General features: G+C 41.6%; 1 protein-coding gene across 8 annotated transcripts in view; it reads right to left on the minus strand.

Annotated features, from left to right (window-relative positions):
* The window catches only part of LOC118153009 (putative uncharacterized protein CCDC28A-AS1), a 400,860-nt gene that overhangs the window by 86,952 nt on the left and 286,334 nt on the right, over positions 1–27,574 (minus strand). For 4 of the 8 annotated variants that reach the window (XR_004742138.3, XR_013534613.1, XM_078370265.1 and 1 more), the window contains exons 2-4: positions 25,424–25,510; positions 17,918–18,042; positions 7,805–8,307 (exon numbers count right to left, since the gene is read on the minus strand). The gene's annotated coding sequence lies outside the window, so the exon portion shown is untranslated. Of the gene's footprint in view, positions 1–560; positions 723–3,922; positions 8,308–17,917; positions 18,043–25,423; positions 25,511–27,574 lie in introns of those variants that run through there. The other 4 variants (XR_013534614.1, XR_013534612.1, XR_004742135.3 and 1 more) reach the window with 4 other exon arrangements.

Here is a 27,574-nt window from a genome sequence, read left to right on the forward strand (position 1 = left end):
TCCTGATATTCAGATTTTTCTTTTTTAAAGCGAGGTTAAGGAGTAGAGATTACGTTGCTCAAAGTCTTAGAGTTAACAAGTTACAGAGCTGGAATGTGATCCTTTGCATTGTGTCTCAAGATGCGGGTAATGAATGACAACTATGCAATACAAGCCTGACATAATTACTAGTAATAGGGTCATTTCGGAGCAGTCCAGGCCTTTTTTTTTTTTTTTTTTTTTACAAAAATGGGATCATTCTTATACAATACTCAGCAACTTGCTCTTCCTCACTCGGCAGTCATGGATAACCTCACACATCATTCTGCATACATCTCCTTAAGACATTCATGCTCTGCTTAACAACTTTCCTGCTTAACAGCGTTCCTGAAACTGCCACTGTGTAAAATCATTCCATTGAAAACAATATTTACATCAATTTTAGCGGAAAAAAAATATGATTCATTTCAACCCAACCTAAGATACCAAAACTATTTTCATGGAGAAAAATAGATTGACAATAAAACCAAGCTTAAATAAACAATAAAATCAATTTGAAGGAAAATTAAGTAAGTTTTTCATAAATGTAATAATGCAACTAAGGCTTAGTGGACTCACTCAGAAGGAAGAGAGTGTGAGTTGTGTGGCGAAGGAAAGGCACAGGGAGTCACTCATAGAAGACAGAGGAAGTGCAGCAGTCGACTTCCAGCCAGGGGGCAGAATCTCATACCACGTGGAGCGTGCTGCCATGAAGGAGGACAGAACCTTTCATTCCTTTGCCCTCTTCAGTCCTCTTTTATCACACCCATGTTTTGTTTCATTCTTAAAGTTTTTCCTGCTTTTCTTTCTATAACGTTTACTTTTTCACTTTTTGAAACACTTAGGGGCTTGGGATTGTCTTTAATTCAATTCATACTTAAAGTTACAACACAAAGTTTAAGGCACAAAACACAAGAGTAGGTTAAAACATTTGGGGCCGGGTGCGGTGGCTCATTCCTGTAATCCTAGCACTTTGGAAGTACAAGGCAAGGCAAACAGATCGTGAGGTCAGGAGATCAAGACCATCCTGGCCAACATGGTGAAACCTTGCCTCTACTAAAAATACAAAAATTAGCCAGGCATGGTGGCAGGCACCTGTAGTCCCAGCTACTCAGTAGGCTGAGGCAGGAGAATCGCTTGAACCTGGGAGGCGGAGGCTGCAGTGAGCTGAGATTGCGCCACTGCACTCCAGTCTGGCAACAGAGGAAGACTCCATCTCAAAGAAAAAAAAAAAAAGAGAGCTTAGAAATAGTGCATGCACATAAAATGCCAGAGTCATAGAAATTGCTATGTCTTTATCCCTCTTGGTGTTAGAAAATGTCTTGGGTTCATACAAATATGACAGCAATTCAAATCTGTCCCACATCTCTTTGTATAGAAATTGTGTTGAGAAAATTGAGTGTGTGCTTGTCTAAAATAATAAAATAAAATTATTTTTAGAATAAATTTATTTTGTTTGTTTTCAGGTGAAAGCATAAACAAGAAGAGTCATCCAAAAAGTGGCATAAATTACCCAAAAAAGTTGTAATAAAAAGTTATTGACTGGACAATCATTTTAAGATATATCTATGATTTTGATAGCTTATAGAATTATATACAGTGAAGCAAGCATGTCCTTCTTCACATGATGGCAGGAAGGAAAACAATCAGTGCCCAGCAAAGAGGGAAGCCCTTTTAAAACCATCAGATCTTGTAAGAACCAGTTCACTATCACAATAACAGCACGGGGGAAACCATTCCCATGATTCAATTATCTCCACCAAGTCCACCCCATGACCCATGGGGATTATGGGAACTACAATTCAAGATGAGATTTGGGTGGTAGCACAGCCAAACCATAACATTCTGCCCCCAGCCCCTCCCAAATATCATGTTCTCACTATTCAAAACACAATCCCCTGAAGTCTTAACTCACTTCAGCATTAACTCAAAAGTCAAAGTCTAAAGTCTCATCAGAGACAAGGCAAGTCCCTTCTACCTAAGAGCCTGTAAAATCAAAAGCAAGATAGCTACTTCCTAGATACAGTGGAGTTACAGGCATTGGGTAAATACTGAAATTCCAAATGGAATAAATTGACCAAAACAAAGGGGTTATAGGCCCCATGCAAGTCTGAAATCCAATAGTGCAGTCATTAAACCTTGAAATTCTAAAATGATATCCTTTGACTCCAAGTCTTACATCCAAGGCATGCTGATACAAGAGGTGGGCTCCCATGGCCTTGGACAGCTCCATTCCTGTGATTTTGCAGGATATAGCCCCCATCCTGGCTTCTTTCTCAGGCTGGCATTGTCTATGGCTTTTCTACGTGCCTAGTGCAAGCTGTCAATGGATCGACCATTCTGGGGTCTGGAGGACAGTGGCCCTCTTCTCACAGCTCTACTAGGCAGTACTCCAGTGGGGACTCCAACCCCACATCTCTCTTCCATACTGCCCTCACAGAGGTTCTTTATGAGGCCTCTACCCCTGCAGCACACCTCTACCTGGACATCCAGGTGTTTCCATACATCCTCAGAAATCTAGGCCAAGGTTCCCAATCCTTAATTCTCAACTTCTGTGCAGCCACAGGCCCAACATTATGTGTAACCTGCCAAGGCTTGGGGCTTGCGCCCTATGAAGCCATTGCATGAGCTGTACCTTGGCCTCTTTTAGCCACAGCTGGAGCATCTGGGATGCAGGGCACCAAGTTCCCAGGCTGCAAATAGCGAGGGGCCCTGGAACTGGCCCAAGAAACTATTTTTCCCTCCTAGGTTTCTTGGCTTATGATGGAAGGGGCTGCCAGGATGGTCTCTGGCATGCCCTGGAGACATTTTCCCCATTATCCTGGCAATTAGCATTTGGCTTCTCATTACTTATGCAAATTGCTGCTGCTGGCTTGAATTTTCCCCCGAAAATGGATTTTTCTTTTCAACTGCATTGTCAGGCTGTAAATTTTTCAAACTTTTATACTCTGCTTCTTCTTGAATGCTTTGTTGCTTAGAAATTTCTTCTGCCAGATACCCTAAATCATTTCTCTAAAGTTCAAGTTCCATAGCTCTCTAGGGCAGGTGCAAAAAACAGCCAGTCTCTTTGCTAAAGCATAAAAAGCATCACCTTTACTCCAGTTTTCAACAAGTTTCTCATCTCCATCTGAGACCACTTCTACCTGGACTGTATTGTCCATATGACTATCAGCATTTTGGTCAAAGCCATTTACAAGTTTCTAAGAAGTGCCAAACTTTCTTACATTTTCCTATCTTCTTCTGAGCCCTCCAAATTAGTCCAGCCTCTGCCTCTTACATACTTCCCAAATCACTTCCACAATTTAGGGTATCTTTACAACAGCACCTCACTCTACTGGTGCCAATTTACTGTATTAGTCCATTCTCATGCTGCTAATACAGACATACCCAAATGTACATGGGTATATTTATAAAGGAATAAAAATACATGGGTAATTTATAAATGAAAGAGGGTTAAGCCTCTCACAGTTCAGCATAGCTGGGAAGCCTCAGGAAACTTACAATCATGGTGGAAGGGGAAGCAAACAGATTCTTCTTCATATGGCTGCAGGAAAGAGAAGAATAAGTACCCAGAGAACAGGGAAGCTCCTTATAAAACCATCAGATCTCATGAGAACTAACTCATTATCATGAGAACAGCATGGATGAAACTGTCTCCATGATTCAATTATCTCCACCGAGTCTCTCCCACAACATGGAGGGATTACAGGAACTACAATTTAAGATGAGATTTGGGTGGGGACACACTTCTCCATTGGCAGCAAATGTGAAGGCCACAGATTGAAATATCAGAACTATGAGATCCAAGCAGTGTGAATCTCCAAGTCACATTTGGAGGCCAATAGCTATGAAGACTCACGTGCCCTACAGGGATTTTGCATAAATGAAAAATAAACAATATGTGTTTATTCATTGAGCTCTTTCAGGTGTTTTATTAACCTTTTTAAATTAACATAGGCTTCATGTATCCTCGCTCATTTAATAAAATATGACTTTAAAAGAAACAGTTGATAGACAGACACAGAAAGACAGATAGCACTTTCTTCCAAAGATAGTTGAACCCAGACCAAAAACATTAATATCATGAATTTAATGTTGCACAAAATGAAGGCATCACAGAATGCATATTGGATTATTTCATTAATATAAAATTTGAGAACAAAACCACAGTGTTAAAAATTAGAATAGTGGTTACATTTAGGAATGAGAGGGTTTCTCAGGGCATGAACAAGAAATTAGGGATGATGGTATTGACATATTTTTGAGTTAAGTGATTACATGGGTTTTACCTATGTTTACCATGGCTTTAAAGCTAAATATATATGGTGTCATTATTACATAAGCTACAAAATCATTTTTTCACTTAGATGTATGCTGTAAGTATGCTGACACCCAGAGACTTCGTTAGATTAAGTTCATCCAAAATTTTAGTATGCCAAAATTTTAAACTATACTATGACTACTTTTTGACTTAGGCGTTATACAATAAGGCAAGTGAAATTTACTTTCCAAGTTATTTTCTTCATTAAGCTCTTTCACAGTCTAGGATAGATTGGCACTACTGTAGTATAAAACTATTCTCTTTTCCCTTAAAAAAGGTAGCATAAACACACTTGTATTTCTCTGTCACTATCACTCCCAATACAGTTTTTATTGTAAATTTTAACCAAAATAACTTTCATCTCTCAGAAAAACCTGCAGGGATGTATAATTGAAGACTGTTATGGATCAGCATTTTAACAGACTAGCAAAGCTCATTAATACACACAGCTCAGCTTTTCCTGATATGTTTAAACAATTTTCCTGCTTGCTGCATTGTTTGGAATTCTGCCCATTTCCTCTGGGATGAATTTTTCCTTATATTAGTATTTAATAAATACACCCTTCACTAATGATTTTAGTAAGTCCACAGTTGCAAACTTCCTCAAACCTTATATCACCCTTGAAGGAGAGTTCAACCACAAAGGGAGCTGAGGGGAGATGGCTGAATTCCTACGGCCTTTGGAGGATATTACTTCATTGACTCTTGGCATCCACTTTTGCTGATAAGACGCCTGACGTCGGTCTAATCTCGATTGTTTTGTATATAACACGATTTTTTTTTGCTCTCTCGCTGCTTTTAAGATATTATCTTTATCCTTGTTCTGCAATTTCATTCCAATATGTACAGGTGTGAGTACATTTCTGTTGATCCTGATCAGCGCTCAGTTTGTGCTTTTAATCTAAGAAATTAGATCTCTGTTTGCTTTTGGAAATTTCTCAACTGATGCCTCTTCAAATAGTGATTTCTTAGGCATTCTCTCAAGTGTCTAGTGCCTGAATTTCTATGAGATACAATTTGGAGCCTCTCTTTCTATTCACCATGACTGTTAACATACGCTTCATATATTTATCTTGCCACACCAAGGTTTACGTAAATTACCCATTATGACTTCAATAAATCATCCACCTATGTCTGGTTGAAGTTTATCCTCTCCTGAGAATATTTTCCTGACCACCGTTTCAAAAATGTATGTTATTTACAAGGAGTTCTTTTCTGTATGCACCTATTATTCTCCCCTTTAATTTCATACTTTCTTGTTTATAACTTCTTATTCTTGTTGCATATGTTATTTCTGCACTAGGACTCACAGTAACAAGTTGTGAGTCCTACAGTTGTTTCTTAACTACTCTGCCCTGTATCCTCATTTGTGAGATGAAGATACTGGTAACTACTTTATAGTGCTATTGCTTTTATCAAATGATATGATACATGTAAGTTCTTAAAACAGTGTCTAGATATTAAACAGAATTACTATTGTTGTTATTATTTGAGACAGACTCTTGCTCTGTCGCCCAGGCTGGAGTGCAGTGGCACAATCATGGCTCACTGCAACCTCTGCCTCCTGGGTTCAAGCGATTCTCCTGTCTCAGTCTCCTGAGTAGCTGGGATTACAGCCATGCCAAGCTAATTTTTGTATTTTTAGTAGAGATGGGGTTTTTCCATTTTGGCCAGGCTGATCTTGAATTCCTGACCTCAGGTGATTCGCCTCCCTCGGCCTCCCAAAGTTCTGGGATTACAGGCATGAGCCACCGCACCTGGCCCATGAGTATGTTTTAATATTATTCAGTGTGTTCTATTACTTGCATCTCATTGACAATAAATAGTTGGGATTCCATGTTGAATTTGTTGGATCCCTTTCTTAGCAATATTTTTCCTTGATAGCAGTAGAACTTTAGGTTGCAGGCTTAACATGAATGTAAATACTTACCCTCTCTCTCTGCCTTCAGCATTCCTCGTGTGGCATGGCAGTTTTGCAGTTTCCTTCTAACTGGTCCCAGGTCTTATCCTGTCAGCCTAGTGTTTCTACCAGAAACTGCACCAGAGAGATCAGAGGTCTGTGCTTGGAGGGAGCAAGTGGCTTGTCCCAGGTACTGGTTTACCACATTCTTGCTCCATTTCTTTCAAAGAAAATGTAAATTTTGAGTGGGCAACATTCTTTATATTTCAAAATAACTTTCATCTATTTATCTATCATTTCTAATTATTTGATCATAGGGAAGAAATAGTGGTGGGGATGGGTGGGAGCGCAGTAGATTTAGCTTAACGCAGCTAAAAAGTAAATGCTAAACACCATCTTGACTAAAAAATACTCAGAAGCTTGTGACCACGGACTTTGTGTGAAAAAAAAAAGAAATTCGCAGCAAGAAAAGAAATGTTTCATTTCATGAAGCTCAAAAGTCTGACATCATTCCAGAAAAATGAACCAGAGTTCTGCTAACAGCATTAGATGCACAGGTGCATGACTTACACACTTGTTTCCTGTCATGTTAACGACCTTCCCCTTTCAGTTTTTTATAGGACTTGGTTACCCGAGACAGTCAACATGATCTTTTACTAAGGATTACTGAGTTTTCCTTTTATAAACAAAAACTGCTCATTGGCATACATAATGTTCTACAATGAATTTTGTCGGTCATTTGAAATTGCTTCTAAATTAGACTTTTCATTCCTCCTCTGTTTTACATGTACTTGAAGATTTAGGTCACAAATTTAAAAAAGAAAATAAAATGCTGTTCCTTACCTTTCCTGAGTACTAAACCAACTTAAGAAATAGGTAACAATTAGACAAATGGTGCTCAAGACAGCAGTTTATTAGAGAGAGGACTGAATTGAAAAGCATGGATTGATCTATATCCACAGTCAAGTTACATAAAACATCCAACTCCCACTAAGCATGCCAACTGCAAATCTCAGGTCTTCCCCTTGCAAAGGCAGAGTGTACCTTCATAATCATGCTGTTGGATGAGCAGAGCGTAGGGCTTCCTGAAGACAAGGATACATATCAAATCTGAATGCACTTCACTCTGAAGAAAGAGAGCCCAACCTCAGCTGAGTCACATACTCCCAACACAAACTCCTTCACCCAAATTCACCAATCAACTCAATCCATCCTCACCCAGTGAAGCGAGTGTGAGGGGGGAAGAGGGATAATGACTCAGGTTGGGTTTCCTCAGAAACAGACTCAGACAGAATTTGGGAACAGATGATTGATGAGGGAGTTGATTCCAGGAAGCACTGGTGAAGGAGTGGGAAGTGAGGCACAGCAGGGAAGGAAGGCAATGCAGGCAACCATGGGCAAGTTACCACTGTACACAAGTGGTGCTTTATCTTGCTGGGAGCCCTGAGTTACTGTGTGGAGCCTATCTTAACACTGCTCCACATATTAGCAGAGGCAGCTGAAGTAAGTTTCGGCCAGCTCTTTCCTTCACTGGAAGAGAGATGCTCCTGGAAGCTATAACTCACCAGTACTTCTGGGGTGTCTAATTCAGGTAAGCAGGTTCCTGTGGCCAGAGGAAGCTCCCAGGTGGAGAATCACAGTTGTTTGCAGAAAGAAGCAGGATTACTGAGCAGAACGGGAAGTACTGTGTATCAGTGGGGCATGGGCAGCTTCTGCCAGGCATAGGCAGCTCTCCCTGGTGCTTCTCAAAAGATGAAGTTCCTATTTTATGGAATAAGATCTTAACATCAAGAGCTTAACTGTGACCTTTCCTGTATCTCAGTTTCTGTGAGTCAGGTATTTTGGAATAGCTTAACTGAGGGGTTGTAGCTTGGGGTCTCCTGAAGTTGAGTGAAGACATTGGGAAGGGCCACAGTCATCTAAAAGCTTGACTCGCCTGGAAAATCCATTCTCAAGGTGGCTCACTCAGAAGCTATTGCCAGGAGCCCTGGTTCCTTATCACAGGAATCTCTCCAGGGGGTTGACTGTCTGCAAGACATGGCAGCAGGCTTCCCCTGGAGCAAATGATCTAAGAGAGAAAAAAGAGAGCAAGCAGAAAGTCAAAAGCCTTTTACCAGCTAATTTTAGAAGGCTCATACATCATTTCCTTTTTATTCTGTTTGCTAGAAGCAATTTACCAAAACCAGTCTATAATCAAAGTTAAGGGAATTAGACTCCACTTCTTAAAGGGAAGAGTATAAAAAATTTATAGGGCCAGGCATGGTGGGTTATGCCTGCAATCCCAGCACCTTGGGTGGCCGAGGTGGGCAGATCATGAGGTCAGGAGATAGAGATGATCCTAGCCAACATGGTGGAACCACGTCTCTACTAAATATACAAAACTTACCTGGGTATGGTGGCATGCACCTGTAGTCCCAGCTACTTGAGAGGCTGAGGCAGGAGAATCGCTCAAACTCAGGAGGCAGAGGTTGCAGTGAGCCAAGATTGAGCTACTGTACTCTAGCCTGGGTGACAGAGCGAGACTCTGTCTCAAAAAAAAATTGTAGAAATATTTTTAAATTACAGCAGGTGCCAAGCACCCTTTATATTCTAAAGTGAGGTGCTAGACCTCACTCGCAACTTTTATGAGAAATTAAGTGAAAAGGTCCAGAGAACTTATCTGAAGTTAGTTTTTGTGTTGTCTGAATGCTCTCAACATAGGGAAAGCGATAAGTGCATTTGCCCCAGAAGCCCAAGTGAGAGAGGTTTTAAAGAAACTCTTGGAGAGTCTGGCCTGTGTGTTCTGTAATATGGAGAACATATGGACTAAATTCTGAGAGATATTTGAAAAGTCAAAAGGTGAGAGGTCACGTGCATAAGCCCCACATAACAGAACGAGAGGCGTTAAAGAGCTGGCTTCCTGTCACCTCAGCAAGGAAAAGGACTGAGATTTTCAGAAGTGTGAACATAGTGGGGAGTTGACTTGACATAGTCTGGAAAAAAGACTCACTCATGGGAAATGCCTGGAGCCACAATATGACCCTGTCTTAGTCAGCTTGGGCAGCTCTAACAATATACCACATAGACTGTGTGGCGTGAAGCACAGAAATTTATTTCTCCCAGTTCTATGCTGAGAAACCCAAGATGGAGGTGCCTGCAGATCAGATGTCTGGTGAGGACCTGCCTCTGGTTTTCAGATGGCCATCTTCTCATTGCATCCTTGTATGGTGGAGAGCAGAGAGGGAGAGCAAGGAGGCAAGCTCTCTTGTGTCTACCTCTTTTACCTTTCTATTCATTTTACTTCATTCACATTTTATTTTGTCCAGCTTTACTGAGTTATCATTGGAAACAAACATTGTTTATGTTTATGGTATATGACGTGATGTTTTGATATACATGTAAATTGCCAAGTATATTCGTCCATTCTCTCACTGCTATAAAGAAATAACTGAGACTAGGTAATTTATATTTTAAAAAGCTTAATTGGCTCACGGTTCTGCAGGCTGTATAGGAAGCATGGTGGCTTCTGCTGCTGGGGACGCCTCGGGCAATTTCCAGTCATGGTGGAAGGCAAAGGAGGAGCAAGGCACCTCACATAACAGGAGCAGCCGCAAGAAAGAGAGGGAGGCGGGAGGTGGTGCACACTTTTAAACAGCCAGATCTCATGAGAACTCACTCACCATCTTATATGGTTTGACTGTGTCCCCACCCAAATCTCACCTTGAACTGTAATAATCCCCATGTGTCAACGGTGTGACCAGGTGGAGGTAATTGACTCATGGAAGCGGTTTCCCCCATACTGTTCTCATGGTAGTGAATATATCTCATAAGATCTGATGGTTTTATGAAAGATCCCCTGCACAAGCTCTCTGGCCTGCCTCCATGTAAGAGATGACTTTGCTCTTCTGTCATCTTCTGCCATCATTGTGAGATCTCCCCAGCCATGTGGAACTGTGGGTCCATTAAAGTTATTTTCTTTTAATAAATTACCCAGTCTCTGGTATGTCTTTATTAGCATGAGAACGGACTAATACACCACCACAAGAACAGCACCAAGGGGGTAGTGCTAAACCATTCATGAGAATCTGCCCCATGATCCAATTACCCCCCACCAGGCTCCACCTCCAACTACAATTCAACATGAGATTTGGTGGGAACACATATACAAACCATGTCACCAAGAGATTGTCACAATGAAGTGAATTAACATATCCATCTCCTCACTTGGTTACCTTTTTTAAATTTGTGATGAGAATACTTAAGATCTACTCTCCTAGAAAATTTCAGTTATACGTTAACTATAGTCACCACAGTATACATTAGGCCTGTAGAACGTATTCATCTAATGAGTGAAAAAATTTATACCCTTTAAGAGATATCTCCCCATTGCCTCCAGACCCCCAGCATTCCTGGCAACCACCCTTCTGCCCTTCTGCTTTCTGTTTCTGAGTTTGACTTTTTAAGATTAAATGTATGAATGATAGCATACAGTTTTTGTCTTTCTGTATCTTTTACTTAGTATATTTTCCAGGTTCATTGATGACATCACAAATGTCAGGATTTTCTTCTTTTTAAAGGCTGAATAATAGTCTGCTGCATATATATATATATAATGCACTGTATATATATATGTGTGTGTGTGTATAAATATATATACGTACATACATATATATGTGTATGTATATATATGGGGGAGGGAGGAGGGGGGAAGAGAGGGGGGAGGGGGGAAGAGAGAGGGAGAGAGAGGGGGGAGAGAGACAGGGGAGAGAGAGGGAGAGAGGGGGGAGAGAGGGGGTAGAGAGAGAGGGAGGGGGGAGAGGTAGGGAGAGGGGGGGAGGGGGGAGAGAGAGGGGGAAGAGGGGGGAGAGAGGGGGAGAGAGAGGGTGGGAGAGAGAGAGGGAGGGGGGAGAGAGAGGGTGGGAGAGAGAGAGGGAGGGGGGAGAGAGAGGGGGGAGGGGGGGAGAAAGAGAGAGAGGGGGGGAGGGGGGGAGAGAGAGGGGAGGAGAGAGAGGGGAGAGAGAGAGGGGAGGAGAGAGAGGGGAGAGAGAGAGAGGGGAGAAGGGAGAGAGAGCATGCACATTTTCTTGATTCATTCATCCATCTCCTTTATAAGGACACTAATCACAGTCTTGAGGACTCTACCTGCATGACCTAATTACTTCCCAAAAGTGCCATCTGCAGATACCATCATTCTGGGGAGATTTAGGCTTCCATATATGAATTCTAGGGATCATAGACATGTAGCCCATAGCAGCTGCTAAGAGATGAGCGGAATACCGTGAGTTCAGTGGCTGAGCTGGACATCCTAGCTGACTGCCAGATGACGGGCAATGCACCTTTCCTACTCCCAGGGAGCTGTAGGTGAAGGACCACCAAACATTCACAACCAATATTCCACCAGAGAACTTTAACCATCTAGTTGGCCAGAGGGTACCAGCACTGGATGACAAGTGTACCGGCCTCTAACCCTTCATTCTTTTTCCAGATTCTATCACTCTATCACTCTGGACCTAACTCCAGAGAAAGTTTTTAAAGGTAAACAGCAAGTTAGGAAAGATGTGTAGCCAGGAAGTAGGGAGGAAGCCAGCTGTGCTTCCAACCTCCCCCCAGGTCTCTTGGGCCTGGTTAGGCCAATGCTAGGAAAAGGAAGAAGCTTCGCATCCTACGAGCATTCAGAATTTATGTTATAATAATACAGGAATTATGTAATTAGACTGGACCAAGCTAATAATGTATGGCAAATTAAAGGATATGTGTGAGCATCTAAGACCTCACCAAAAGTCCCCTGCCTCCCCCAGGGTAGAAACATCACTTTCTCCCAGAACTTTAGCTTTTATCTGACAACTCAAAAGCAGTCAGCAAATCAGCTGCATTTGAAATGTTAGCTAGGGAGAGGTTTCAATCTTTAGAATTATAAACCAAACCTTTGTGTAGTGGGCAATAAGATGCATTGCTTCATGCCAGCTTTGGAGAGAAACTCCATTATTAATTCTAGTTTGAATATGGAGACTCTAACAGTGAGAAAAGAAACCATATTAGTTGTTTGTGAAAATGGACAAGCTGAAACCCTGGAGACACAATCCCTTGAGAGCCAACCTAGTCCTACCCTGCAACTGATTTTCCTTCTGGGCATGACTCAATTACTTGGCTTCTTTCTGGCCATATCCTGGACCAGATGGTTGCCACCTTTCACTACATGAATCTTATACCGATTTGCAAACTCATGAATTTGCATTCTGTCTGTGATGATTAATACCGAGTGTCAACTTGACTGGATTTAAGGATGCAAAGTATTGTCCCTGGGTGTGTCTGTGAGGGTGTTGCCAAAGGAGATTAACACTGGAGTCAGTGGACTGGGAGAGGCCGACTCACCCTCAGCCTGGGTGTGCACCATCATCCAGTGAGTTGCCAGCACGTCTAGGACAAAAGCAGGCAGAGGAACATAGACGGTCTTGACTTGCTGAGTCTTCAGCCTCCATCTTTCTCCCATGCTGGATGCTTCCTGCCCTCGAACATTGGACTCAAGGTTCTTCAGCTTTTGGACTCTTGGACCTACACTAGGTTTGCCAGGGGCTCTTGGGCCTTCGGCCACAGACTGAAGGCTGCACTGTCGGCTTCCTTACTTTTGTGGTTTTGAGATGTGGACTGGCTTCCTTGCTCCTCTGCTTGCTGACAGCCTATTGTAGGACTTCACCTTGTGATTGTGTGAGTCAATACGCCTTAATAAACTCCTTTTTATATATGCATCTATCCTATTAGTCCCATCCCTCTAGAGAACCCTGATTAATGCACTGTCCTTAATTTTTCTACTGGTTCCCCTCTTGCTCACATTTATTTCAGAAGTCAGTCTCCTCCCATATACTTGGAGAAATAGAAACTTTTCAGAAAAGGTCTGAGGAAGGTATTATTTCCAGTCTCAAAGAGTTCACTTTCTAGTTAGGGTGAGATACTGGACTTGCCTTGACTTCTCACATAGGCATTCTTGTTCCTCAGCCTTTTTGGTGGGTTTTTGTCCTGCCTTCTCCAAGCACGTGGCAACTTGGTCCTCTGCCTCAGTCACCCCAGGGCACTGCAAGTTCTATATGCTCTGTGTGCACAGCAAGGGCCCCTGTGGGCCTGACTCCCTGAAACACAAGCAACTCTGCCATCCTCTTCTGCGACAGTTACATGAGTTCAACTACTTCCGCACTCTCTGCTTCCTCCCTGTCCTGCTGTCTTCCAACAAGAGAATTTTACCAGACCAGTTCCAACAATAAACCCAGGTTCCTTTGAGGCCTTTTCCCATCAATGTTAAATGCCTGGCTCTTCCCCTTCAGCCTGTCCACTGAGTGGTCCACCTCTAGTTTGGTGACTGCTTTTGTTGTATGGCTTTTAGTTAGTAATTCATTCATTAATCACATTTCCCTGCATATTTGTCATAACGGATTATTCATCTGTTTTTGCCCTTCCCAGGCTTCATTCATTCATCAATCCATTAATTCATATATTCACTCACTCATTCATTCATTCATCAAACATTACTTAGTAGTTCCTGCTTTGTTTAAGGTCGCACCCTACAAACTGGAGAGAGAGAGATGAAGGCAATGGTTCTCAATCTTGGCTGATGATTATAGTCATCTGAGATTCTAAAAAAATAAAATAACATAACATAAAAAACAGATGCCCTGGTCCCATCTTCAGAGATTCTGAATGAATGAGTCTGGGGCAGAGCCTGAGCATCAGTGATTTTTAAGAGCTCCCTGGGTGATTTGAAAGTGCAGCTAAGATTGAGAATCATGAGAAGAGGAGAGCATGAATAACATAGACTAAAATGAAAAGGTAAAGCTACTTTGAACACTTCAGAGGGACTGCTTTCAGGAAACCCTCCCAGCAGACCTGCGCCCTTGGCCTACACACGAATGACAGCTGTTCCTTCTCTGCTCAGGCCCACTGACCACAAATTTAGCCACTGCTCAGGTGAGACATGTGGCACATCTGACTCAAACTGAACAAAGGGAAGATGGTAGCATGCCTAATTTTCTCTCAGCTGAACAATAATGGTACCACCTTTCTCTAGGGAGTATGCATGGTGGAATGGGAAACTGCGGCTGCCGCCCACCCAAGCTCAGGAGTTCTAACGCTTGGGCAGAGAAGATTTTGAGGCAGGTCTGAATATCTATAAAATGTGTATGGCTAGGTGAGGCTAACAACTTACACTTCAAGGAGGCTGATGGAATTCTGGAGATGTGACAGGCAGTTTGCTGGATTGTTTAAAGGAGTAAATAGAAAAGAAGGAAATTTAGGACATCTCTGCCATCTCTGGGTCTTTCTGCTTCTATAACAGGATTAGAGTTAAAAGCAAGAGAAGGCTGCAAAGCTTGCCCTTTCACATTCCTCCACACACTGAGAAATCCTGGTCCCTTCTCTGCTTTGTCAGGCTGGGACCTGGCCTCTCTGTCATGCAGGTGCACGGGTATAAGGAAAAGACTGGAGCCCTGGTGAACAAACTGCTGAGATCAGCCCTTCCTCCCAAGGAAATCATGTATTGGCTAGGGCTCCAGGCTATGCTTTGTGCTACGGCGGTAAGGTTCATTTCTTTTCCTTCTCTGTAGAAAATTCCTCTTTGATGGTGGCACAGGGAGAAAATAATGTGGAGACCGCCTGGGGCAAGGAGATGGCCGCAAAGGTGCCATTTCCCTATGGTCCAGCAGGGGGCGCCGATGACAAGCGCGCGGGCTGCGAGGCCGCACAGGCTCTTATGCAATGATGAGGGCGCAGGCTCGGGGGCCAGGGATGCTGACGCAGGCCTGAGTCCGGAAAAGGCCCGCACATCTGGGGCCCAAGTGGCCCATTTCCCCGGAGGGGAGCACGGACTCTCAGGAATCGTCATCCTTCCCATGAAATCCTGGAAACTGCTTAGTTGAGTTTCTGGTTGACTTGCTGCTGCGTGCAGCTGGCAGCTGCCTGTGAACCCAGTGACACTGGTTCACTGCTCCTGTTTGTTTTCCAAAAGAGGCTGCCTGCTTTTTGGTTTAAGACTAAATAATAGTCATCATAGGCACGCTTTCCTGAACAGCCCCTCTGTGCCTTCCCGGTGCTGGAGTTTGATGCGCATTGTGTGTTTCCCTGCTGTGCGTGTTTCATCCTCTCATCCTGCAGCAAGGAGCCCCACCAGTGCCTCCCATCAGACCTCCCTGCTGTGTTCAAGGCAACTTGCTTTTAAAAGGGAGTCAGGGAGAAAGAGGGGGAAGGAGGGAGAAGAGGAGGACACCAGTCCCTTCCCAGATTCATTCTACCTACCAAAGTGAGAGAAAGCTTGTGTTTAGAAAATACCTAGGAAACGATGGTGATTGTCTTAAATCAGTTTCACCTTGCTGTAAATAGTAAAATAACTATTTAAGGTTTCTGTTTGGTTGTTTCGTTTTGTTTTCAGTTTCCCTCAAATGCATCAATGATCTCTAGAATATTTCTGTATTCTAGAAAAGATTTATGCTTAACAGGGAGAGAAAAGGGACAATGGGATTCTTTCTGGTAGGAAGGTAAGGCTGCTTTTTTAATTCTTTTGCTTTCTTAATTTTGTTATAAGGAAAATTATGAAATTATTTTAAAAAGAATTATAAGAATTCAAAACCAGGCTTCCTTCGCTGAAAACATGTTAACTTAAAAATTTGGAAAATACAGATCTAGAAAAAAAGCACAAACTGCACTTACAATCTCTTAACCAAGCTATAATTGTTATCATTTAATTTAGTATATCAAGTAACGGTCTTTTTCTAACATTATACATGCTATACTAGAAAGTGTTATAGAATTATATATAGATTAACAATCTATTGTTTCCTTCACTTAATATTTTGATAATTTTAAATATCTGCATAGTATTTCCATATCTTATGTCATACAAATGTAACAAAATATATTCAGTTAATTCAGTAAGGAAAGATACTAAAGCTACTTTCTATTTTTTCTATTTTAGTCTTGTAAACATCACTAGGTTAACTTTTGCATACATTTCTATTTCCTTGGGAAAAAATACCTAGAAGAAAAATTGAAGATCAACGGATATTTAAAGCTACGCGGCATGTGTTTGCAAATGTTCTTCCAGAAGCACTGTGCCAATTTGTATTTTCACCAATGGTTAGGAGTCAATACCAGTAGAGTTCCTTTTCGTGCGCTTTGACAATTTCATAGGTTACAAATAGTATTTTATTGTTGTTCTAATTTGCATCCCTGTCTTTTTCTCTTGATTTTTTTCAGGCTCGTTTAAGGATCTTTCCAAAGGTCTTCAATTTTGATGTAATCAACAAAGAACAAGAGTGAGTAGCAGTAAAGAAACCAGGGAGCTGTAGTGGTAGAGTGTGGCACTGAAGATATTTAAGACTTGCAACAATGTCCCTTGCATAGATGGACGCTTTTATGGGCACTCTGGACCTGCAGTGGACTGTGTGTTCTCCCAAAATCCATACGTTGAAATCTAAACCTCCATGTGATGGTATCAGGAGGTAAGGCTGTAGGTAATTAGGTCACAAGAGTGGAGCCCCCAAGAATAGGATCCGTGCCTTTCTAAAACAGGCCCCCATGTGCTCCCTTGCCAGCTACTGGCTGAGGACACAGTGAGAAGGCAGCTGTTTATGAACCAGCAAGTGAGCTCTCGCCTGACATCAATTCTGCCAGCACCTTCATTTTAAACTTCCCAACCTCCAGATCAGTGAGAGATAAATTTCTATTGTGTATAAGCCACCCGATGCATGGGTTTTTTGGTTTGTTTGTTTTGTTTTTACAGCAGCCTGAATAGATTTATAGCCAAGAAAATTAGAGAGAGGGGATCCAGGTTGGAATTAGTCTTAAATTTGATTACTCAATTATTATGACTTAAAGACCTACCATGCTCTGAAATTCTGAGCACCAGAATTCTGGTGATGTTTTTCCCAAGGTAGCCTAACATAAGGCAAGACTGTAGCGTGAAGGACGGGGATGAATTCTGAGAAGACTTTCTTCACCTTGTGACAGAAACCCAGGAAGTGGGTTGTGTGCAGATGTGCACATGTAACCTTGTGGGGTGCATATGTGCATGCCCTTGGGAAGGTCATCCCTCCTTATTTTAACTGCATGTGAAAGCAGCAGGAACTTGTGCTAGAAAACAGACACAATGAAAGGATAGCTGTGCTTTGGGAAGCAAGTCAATTTACTGAAAAACAGTTTGCCAAATGCCCAATTTGTGAAATTATAAGGATGTTTAGAAAGTTTTCTTTCCATCTTCACCCTATACTCTCTCTGTCTCTGTCTCTGAAGTTTACCCAGACAATTTTGTTACAGAGGCAGAGTCATGTTCAGAAGTAGGGGTAGGAACTAAACACAAACTTACAAGCAAAATTCCTCAATGAGTTAGTAAATTTGTCATTCATCAAGTTAAATTTTAATAAATTGGCTTTCAACAAATTGGCCTGGAGCCCTACTTTGGCACCTTCTTCTGGAACTGTCTTCTTTTTTTTTTTTTTTCAGTCCTTTCTTGTCCAACATGGTACTTTACCTAGACCTTGAGATTGTGCCATTCACGATTAGAATCTCAACATTCATCACTTGCCATGGGAGGTAGACTTAACTTTTGCCTGGCTAAACGTTTATGTGGAATCTTGGAGGACTTGCAACAATATTTAATAAAACACTGAAAACATTCAAAGTCTAAAGGGGAATGGTGATTTGGAAATAACATCTCTTACCTGTTCCAACCTTCCCTCTGGCTCCATTCATGGTCATAGGGCCTTAGTTTTTGGATGGAGAGCACCACCATTTTTTGCCATGCATTCTCTTTTTTCATAATCTTTTACGCCCATCTGATCACCACCTGCCAATGAAAAGTAAATAACAATCACTGGCCCCTCCACTGGCTTCTGCTCCTGGGGTGAATGGCCAGGAGTTTGAGCCACTGCTGGACAAGAGCTACTGATCACTTAAAGGTTGGCAAAGACAGCAGAGCCCTCATAGTGATCTGGCCTCTGCGGGAGAGACAAAGGGATAAGCAGATGTGTTGCACTGAGATTAGAGTCTGGCCAATTTCTCCTGAATTTTTGTAAAATAAAAATGCATTTCCTTCTCAGCCTGATTGCATTTCAAAAGCCCTCTTCTGCTAGCACAGCCTTGGTAGATGCTGGACTTCAGGGAGGATTAAAGGTGGCAGGAATGGTAAGGATGGTGAATCTAAGATTAAAGTTGCCCTGCCACACATTGCGTCAGAGCAAATATTTGTGAAGCTTGAGTTACTTGCAGTGCATCATTATGGTTTCTGCATCGGAAATGCCAAGTTCAATGTACTATAATGCACAGGGAGGTAAAGATGTATTTACGAAAACTTCAACACAGGGTGTTATGTGTTAAATGATAAGGTGCCAGAATGCTCATAAACTGACCAGTACAAGGATGTTGTCAGCGGTGGTGTGGGAAGCAAAATTGTGAACCAGGTGCTGAAATGATTAAAGAAGTTGGAGGAGTGAGCTGAAGACAGTATGCATTAGTTAATGGAAATATATGGCCTGAAATGTAAAAGAGGAGATGTCATTGAGTAACAAGTACAGTGCCCTTTCTTCCATCACACTGGAAATCCAGCAAAATCTGAGACCAGGTGCCTATTTAAAGTCAACTCTATAGAACTCCAGGGCTGGGGATGATTTATCTTCAGGAAGAAGCCAGATTTGCTCTGGGCCAAGAGTGGAAGCATATTAAATATGTAGCCTTTTGAAGAATCGTATTGCTATATAATCTATACATGTATATATATTTCATATACATTTAATGGATTAAAGCAGATCATAACATAATAAATAAATATCAAATTATTCATGTTTCTCTTTTGCTTGAGCCTCATTCTGCAGAAGGAACACTTTATGCTTTAAAAAAGGCAGCATCACCTCTGATCTATGAACCATTTTATGTCTAATTCATCTTCCTGTTACAATTTGGCCTGCTGCTTGGTGGGGAAAGGCCTTTCCATATTTCACTCACTGCAGAGCAATCCAGCTTTCCTGTAATATTCATCTGGTGTTTATATCCATCTTTTGAAATGTAGGGGCTATTAGATCAGAAATATTCCATGAAGAAGGGAGCAAAGATTCATGTCACTGACAACTGGAGAAGAAAGGGAGAAAGTGTAATAATATCATGGGACAGAATGGAGTCCCTTCCAGATCTTTGGAGGGCTAGCACCATATCCTTCCCAATCATGCATTGCAAGGCTAGCTAAGGTCCTGAAAAGTGGGCACCTTCAGTCTGAGGACATGAGGCCTTTGACCTACATTGGTTATACTGTGCCATTTCAGAATGCTCACCCCAGCCCTCAGATCCATTTGTTTGTTTACACAAGAATTCATTTCTTGAGAAAAATTAATATTTGTACTGCAGTTAGGAATAAAGCTTAAAGAAAAATCACTGGGATTGTTTGCATGTTGCTATAAGTTCAAAAATGACTCTGCAAGGTGGGCATCCAAATCTTTGCAGCTGTTCCATGCAGGAAGAACAACCTGAAGGAAGCATGTCATGAACAGCTCCCAGGAAAGGGAGGAGAGAGGCTGGAGACACCAAACCCATCCAAGCACTCAGCACTTGCACAGGCCCTGGCCTCCTTAGTATCCAAACACCTTACACTTTCTAGGGATTCAGTATATGTGGATTAAAGCCCAACTGACTAAAACTAGTTATTTAGCATTAATAATTTGAATCTTTAAGTTTCTTGTTGGTGAAGGACTATATAAGTTTTTATTTGAAAATCAAGTGTGTTTTTCTTTAAATCAGGTACTCATGATGTGTAAATGGCATGCCTCCTGTAAGAGTTATGAGTTATGTGCCTGAACAGGAAGGATCATCTCATTGCAGAATTAGAGCATCATGCAGTGGGAAGGGAGCTTCAAGGTCGTTTAGTCCAGGCTCCGAGCTGATACAGAAATTCTCTTTGCAGCATCCCTACCCGGTGGCCATCAAACTTCTACCAGTGTATTCATTCACACTTGGTCTGCCTAAAACCTTGAGAAAAGCCCCTTGTATAGCTCCATAGCCCCAATTGAATGGAAAGTTTTTGTTTTCAGTAAACATATACTGTTGTATAACTTTGGTTGACTGGTTCCCCTCTAGAGACCCAGAAAACACTGAGCTCCAATGACACCCCTGCCCTTTGAAAGTCAGCCACAAAACAGAGCTGACTTTCCCAGAGAGTTACCAGAGTAAGTTTCCCGAGTACCAGATTTGCTCCTTCACTCCACTGCAAATCATGTGTGACCTGTGCTTCAATTCAATTAGCCTTTTCCTAAGGGTTTCACTTTTTCTGTTCCTGTGTGTTTCTTTTTTAAAGATCTGCATTTGTATATTTCAAGTGGAACTTTTTTTTTTAGCAAATGACAACATTTTATTTTAAATTGAGAGATATGGTTTGATTTTGATTTCAAATATACAAGAGTAGATATAATACAGTAATGAATGCCTTAGTACTCATTATGCAGCTGTAAATATATCAAATTGTGGTCAGTCTTATTTCATCATTATCCTCACCTCGTCTGTCTCCTCCCTGGTTTGTTTTGAAGCCAATCCCATATACCACACAGCCATACCTTCTCATATGAACCTGGGAGCAAACTCTCCAAACTACAGAATCAATGTGAGACATTTGAGGGGGCCTCACCCTTATAGTTGGTATTGGAGTTACAAGGGTGAATAAACTTACATCACATTTTGGTCTTTTTGGAAAATACTACCCCTCATGTGTAGGTAGAAATGGACTCTTCTTTTTGTGCCGACACTTCCTTTTTTGGCCAAATTCTTTCTAAAAATAGACAGCCAGCCTTCTCCTGCTGCCCGTTTCTTAAACTGTCCTCCTATGAAGGTGATCTAGGATTGTACAATTAGAATGATTTGAGAATTTCGTTCCTTTTGAGCTGTCTTTACTTTTCAAAGCCTGTAGTCCTGCTATTGGACCTATCTTTTCCTCTGATTATTTAAAAAAATCTATATATTGTGTTATTCTCTGTCTTTTTATCAGGTTTATTATGATTATCATGGCTACCTTCTCCCAGGTTCTTCCCATTCATTTACCATTACCATTTCGTTTCACCTTGCATTTCTTTCCAGTTGCTAAGACTTAACCACACAATATTAATTTTATTTTTCTTTTTTCTATGTTTTGCAAGGTGAGTCTAATGACAAAGTCAATCAATAGTTGCTCAGAAGACCTGAATCATTCACCAGAAAGAGTCTTTCTGCCAATATTCAGAAGATAAATTTTGAACTCAGCATGAACCACGATCCAGTTACGCTGTCTGCACACACAAAAACAGAGAAAAACCACCATACTAGACATGAGGGAAAGATCAGACCACACAATCGTTATGTGATAATGATGTATTAATAATAGATGGTGTAATGAACCAAAAATGAGTTTGGCAACACTCCCAGGTACTTTTCATAAAATAATTTCCATAACCCACTTTGCCTATAAAGAAGGGAACACATCATCCCACAATTACTTGGGGGTGGAGCAGTCAGCACGGGTCCAGGACGCAGTTCAAGGATGCTGTGCTTGGCCCTTCACCTCTCCGGACAACACCCTTGGCCTCTCCCCTACCACAGCATGTGGATCTGTGGGATGGAGGCTAAGAACTGGGTACGTGCCACTAAATGAATTCTCATGTCCCTGAGCTCTTCCCAGGACACATGCAGGGAGTCTCTGGCAGCTGCAGAAGCTGAGCTCCTGAGAAGAGGGGATGGATTTCTATGGATTATTTCAATGGTATAGCATTAATGTGCAGAGCCAACAGCATGGGCACTGGTGGTCCTCATGTATCTCTTGGCTACATCATCCTGTGATATGGTCCTGAGGCTGACCAGGGGATGCACCTGACCTTCAGAGGCCCACATTTGACATGAGGCATAGTCAATACATGGGGCCAAGGTCACTATATATGTGGCCTTGGCCACAAAAGGTAACCTGGGACCTGCCTATCCCTGCAGATCCTGCACTCTACAACATAGCAGTGTTTAGTGCCTCCTTAGGTTGTAAGGGTCATCAGGTCTCCAGGTTTTCTAAGGAGTCATAGCATATATAGATAAAACTTCTGAATATGAATTTGTGTTAAACTAAACGACATGGAGAGCATAAAAGAACTGTTTGGAAATTCATAAGTATTCTGGTCTGGGCATTAGAAACTTGATGCAGTTTGCAACACAGCCAGGAGGAAGGATCATTCAGGCATTTGTATTAAGTTCCATTGCTGACATCCGTCTGAAACCCTGCTAACAGCCCTTGGCATGAAAAGCACAGTTAAAGTGAAACAGATCTATTCAATGAGAAGCTCAAAACTTTAGCTGGTTTGCAAAGTGTATTTGTCTAGCCACGTGCATCATCAGTTCAATATTTCAAGTTTATTTCCCTGAATGAGATTTCATTTACTTCCACACATTCACTTAACCTATTGAGTGATTCTAAGTTATGAACAGATACAGTCACCAAAAAAGTAATTACTGAAGAAAGGACAGAGAAAACCTATCAGTTACCCTATCAGTTACCTGTTTAGTTATCTTTCCTTTTCTTTTCTTTTTTTTTTTTTTTTTTTTTTTGGGACGGATTATTGCTCCGTTGCCCAGGCTGGGGTGCAGCTAGCTGCACAATCTCAGCTCACTGCATTCTCTGCCGCCCGGATTCAAGCTAGCCCCCTCCTCAGCCTCCTAGGTCTTTAGTTATCTTTTATGCAGCATCTCCAGAAAGTACCACACACAGGTTTAATATGAGAGTGAAGAAAACCAACTTGTTTGTCTACCTCTAAGTAGCAAAGGCTATTCTACACACAGCTATGAATTTCTGGGAATAGAAAAGCCACTTTGCAAGTTAGCAGGTGAGGTCAGAGTAGATGCATATTCTCTGAGCACATAAATTAGCCAAAGAAGAGACCATGACACCTTAAATCATCTTCATGGGGCCTACACCATAGAGTATAAAAAGCAAATGCATGTTTAGACATAACAAATTTGCCAAAATAATTGAACTTTTATTACATTTCCCCTGTGACCTTAATTACCTTGTATATATTTATCCTCTAACCAGACAACATGATATTTGTGGATACGTGTTACTCACACATAAGTTTCTATTAATATTCAACCTGAACCATCAAAAGAAGTGGCATTTGTGAGGTCCAGAGAAAATCATCATAGAGGCAGCTCTTAACTCCTAGGTCACAGGGAGGCTTATCTCCCCTAAAGAAATGCTCATGTTACAAAGGGGTCCTTTCTGTCATTTTTGTTTGAAAACAGTCTCCTCTAAAATAAGCCAGTATCTGTGGAAAAGGAGCAAGAAGAGTTTCCCTCTAGCGGCTGCTCCCTGGAGAGTCACAAAGCTCCTCGCATGCCCCACTTAGAATTCTTCCCAGGTCGCCCATTTCAGCACAGCATCAACCAACACGTTTCAACCCCATGTGCACCTGCAAATATTGAACTAGAGAATCTCAGAATGTATCCACAGATGAGTCCGACTAATGACATTCACAGGTAACTAAGATGGGTCACATTTTTTAGTGTGTAGTTTAAATAAAATCACGTCTGTTTCTCTGGTATGCCTTCTCCCTCAATTAATTTTTTCAGTTCCCACAATTTGTTTTTTAGAAAAACATCTGGTATAACCTTATTCAGGTTCCCTCTTATTGCCTGGTTTAAGAACAGTATGGACTTATTCGTTCCAAAGGGTTTATTCTATACAAGAACACTTGGAGAGGGAAAAAACTGGAAAGTCTGGTCAGTGCGCTAGTTAGTGATGCTGACACCAGGCTCTGCTGCCAGAAACTGGATCTGCAGAACCTGAACCAGCCCTCCCTGGCTAACACTCAAAGGCTTTTGGCTGCACCACAGTCACCAGGGCAATTGACCCCACTCCTTGTAGGTCTCTCCTTGGGAGACTCAGTTTGCATTCTTGCCAACAGATCTTTAAGTCATCCAGATACAAGTTATCCTCAATTCAAACACAAAGTTTAGTCCTCAGTTTCTTGCTTTCCTGCAGCCGCAAGGATTCCACATCATTTTTTTTTTCTTTTTTCTTTTTTAGGGCACAGAGAGTGAAACCTTCAAGTGGCAAAACATCTTGGTCTATTCTTTTCCCAGAACAGTTAAATGTCTCTTCAACCTACATAGGAATCACCAAGCTTTGGATCCCTCCCAAAGTGCTGGGATTACAGGCGTGAGCTGCCACACCCAGCCAGGTTTGTTATATAGGTAAACTTGTGTCACGGGGGTTTGTTGAACAGATATTTTGTCACCCAGGTACTAAATCCAGTACTCAACAGTTATTTTTTCTGATCCTCTCTCTGCCCATCCCCATTCTGAAGTGGCCCCAGCGTCTGCTGTTCCCCTTTGTGTCTGTGTAGTCTCATCATTTAGTTCCCACTTGTAAGTGAGAACATGCAGTATTGGGTTTTCTGTTCCTGTGTTAGTTTGCTAAGAGTGATGGCCTCCAGCTCCACCCATGTCCCTGTATAGAACATGATCTCATTCTTCCTAAAGCCAAATTTTAATGTATGACGCCGAACTCACACTTTTTCTTAGGTAGAGAACTTAATTCAATCAATCCCATTTAAATCTAATAAAATTTGTTGATGTTTCTATCATGCTGGGTTGAAAAATCAAGCATACTCAAGGCTACTTACCTTTGTCTACTTCTTCATTGAGAGAGAAATTTTGTAAAATTAGAGGCAGTATGTCAGAGAGGAGGTAGGATGCTCTATGATTTCACATTTATATCCCTATTCTAGCAGATGTTCCAGAGTTTGTTTCTAGGACCAGCTTCCCCTCTGCACACAGAGGGCTGCGCTTCACCCACCCTTCCAGTTCCCATCTCATTCATCTGTTGCCACTTTGAATGCTTCTTCTAGAAGACCAATTGCCTAGGCCTGTAGTCCCCATTGGCCCAAGAGTAAAGAGACGTGGGCCTGCTCCACTCACACTTTGTATGGCTTTGGCAATTCATCTGATCTCTTTGATCTTTGGTTTTCTCACTAAGATATGGTCTCAAAGCTCCTCCCACTTTTGGAATTATACGTCTGATGAATTATTAACACTCAGATTCTTGGATTCTTCCAAGTCCTTTAAAGCCAACCCTATCACTCCTTGCGAGTAAATATTACATAACCTCAACCACTATCATTTCTGCAATGTACATGCAGTTCAAGCAGCCCAAGCATACTGCGCTTGCTGCCACTTACCTGTTACGTGATCTTTGGACATCAAAGTTTGTCTGTTTCATTCTGAAATCAACAACATGAGGTACTGCAGAGCCACTGGGTAAGAACCTGGATATGAGAAGAGAACGGCACTGGAAGTCAGCCAAGTACGATGTGTATACCAATTCCAGCTCTGAAACGGACTAAACTCCTGTGCCGCATTCTAATCACCTGCAAAGTAGACGTAACAGTGCACTCACCACCTCCCTCAGAGAATGATTGTGAAATTCTTGATCCCAGATCTGCCACCAGGTGCCAGAGCCAGAAGGTCACCCATGTTTCAGAAAACTCTGTATTCCTGGTAGGGAGTTCTGACATTTCAGAAGACTTTGAAATCCACTTTTTTTTAAACCACAGGTTACTTTGCAGCTTAATCCCTTGCCTACTTTACAACACATTCTCTAACATCCATTTGATGTAAATTATATTTGCACATATATAATATGCATATATTTTACCTAGCACTTACCTATGCTGTGTCCATTTGACCTGATGTATACATATGTTACTTGGCACATCATATGAAATGTCAGTTATTTTTATTATTACTGAAATTATTTTTAGCATCTTTACAGTTTTATTTATGCCATCGGCTCCTCCTTAAAGTCTTTTTCTTCAATGCATAATTATCCAGCAAAATCCACACATCTTTTGTGGATTTTGTGAAAGTATTTGAGAGTGAAAGTATTTGAGCTCCTGTATTTAATTCTTGTAGCAGTTTTCACATTTACTTTTATTGTGGTTATTTTCTCATGTAATATTTTTCTTACTAACTGTATGCTCCTGGGGATCACCACACTGTGTCTTATACATGTTTATACAGTCCCAAAGCAGCCAGCATGTAACATTTCCCATACAGAACTCAATACATTATTGCTAAGGACTTAATGAAAACAGACTTGAGAGCCCGGAAATTATTTATTGGCTGTGTAGCTTGCTTGATTTGGGCTTGCCATGTAGTTTAGACAGGGCAGAGGGTATTTTCAGATCTGCCAAAGTGGGCTTCGTTATGTACCTGATGTTATTACATCCATAGCCCTATCTGTCCCAGAACCCATTCCATTTCTGAGTATATCTATTAGGCTGAAAGCAAAAGTCCTTATAATAGAATTAGACATTTTAATAGCCCCTAGGGAAATAAAAGCACTTCATGAAGGTTATTTTTTTTCTGAATAAAAGCAACCTACCCATATAACAGCGAGAAAATGTGTAGTAATTAGAAAGTATTCTGTTTCCCCGAAATCATAGTACTGATAAATAACATGAGTTTCTATTTTATGCCACATATCAGATGTGTCATCTTGTTTAAGCTTCACTACTGCATGGTAGGAATCATTATTATTCCCATTTTACAGATGAGAAACTGTAACTGAATGGTGGCAAGTTGCTCAAGGTTCACACCTAGCAAGTGATAAAATAATTTGGCCATCACCAGAGCTCTCTATCTAGACAGAAACATTTGGAAAATTTCAGATCAAATGGCGTCCCTATTCTGGGACTCTCCGCCTTTTCTTGCTAGGATTTCTGAATATGAATACAGAAATAGGAGTTTTCATGGTCACTGTGCAACCTCCGTTCAGTTTTGTTTTGTTTTGTTTTTGAGATGGGTCTGACTCTGTTGCCCAGGCTAGAGTGCAGTGGTATGATCATGGCTCACTGCAGTCTCAAACTCCTAGTTTCAAGTAATCCTTCCACCTCAACCTCCCCAGTAGCTGGCACCACAGGTGTGTGCCACCATGCTCAGCTAATTTTTATTTGTATAGATGTGGTCTCACTATGTTGCCCAGGCTGGTCTTAAACTCCTGGGCTCAAGTAATCCTCCTGCTTTGGCCTACCAAAGTGCTGGGATTACAGGTGTGAATCACCACACCCTCTGTTCAGTTCTTGAATCTAGATATCCATTTCTTTGAAAAACAAAACAAAAAAACTTGGCTTCCAACAATTGTCATCAGTGTTTGCTAGAGGGGATTTCCCAATACTCAGAAAAACACATCCCTGTGGTTTTTTCTGTCAGGGACTTTCTATGCATGACTCAGGCTTCATCAGCAGTAAAAGATCTAGCAGCAAGGGTGTCTCCTTCCAGGCTTCAATGTCCCAGGGAGGAGCAGGGGCCGGGCTTGCTGAACGGCCCTG

The sequence above is a fragment of the Callithrix jacchus genome, chromosome 4 (assembly GCF_049354715.1).
Source record: "Callithrix jacchus isolate 240 chromosome 4, calJac240_pri, whole genome shotgun sequence".
Classification (NCBI taxonomy): domain Eukaryota; kingdom Metazoa; phylum Chordata; class Mammalia; order Primates; family Cebidae; genus Callithrix; species Callithrix jacchus.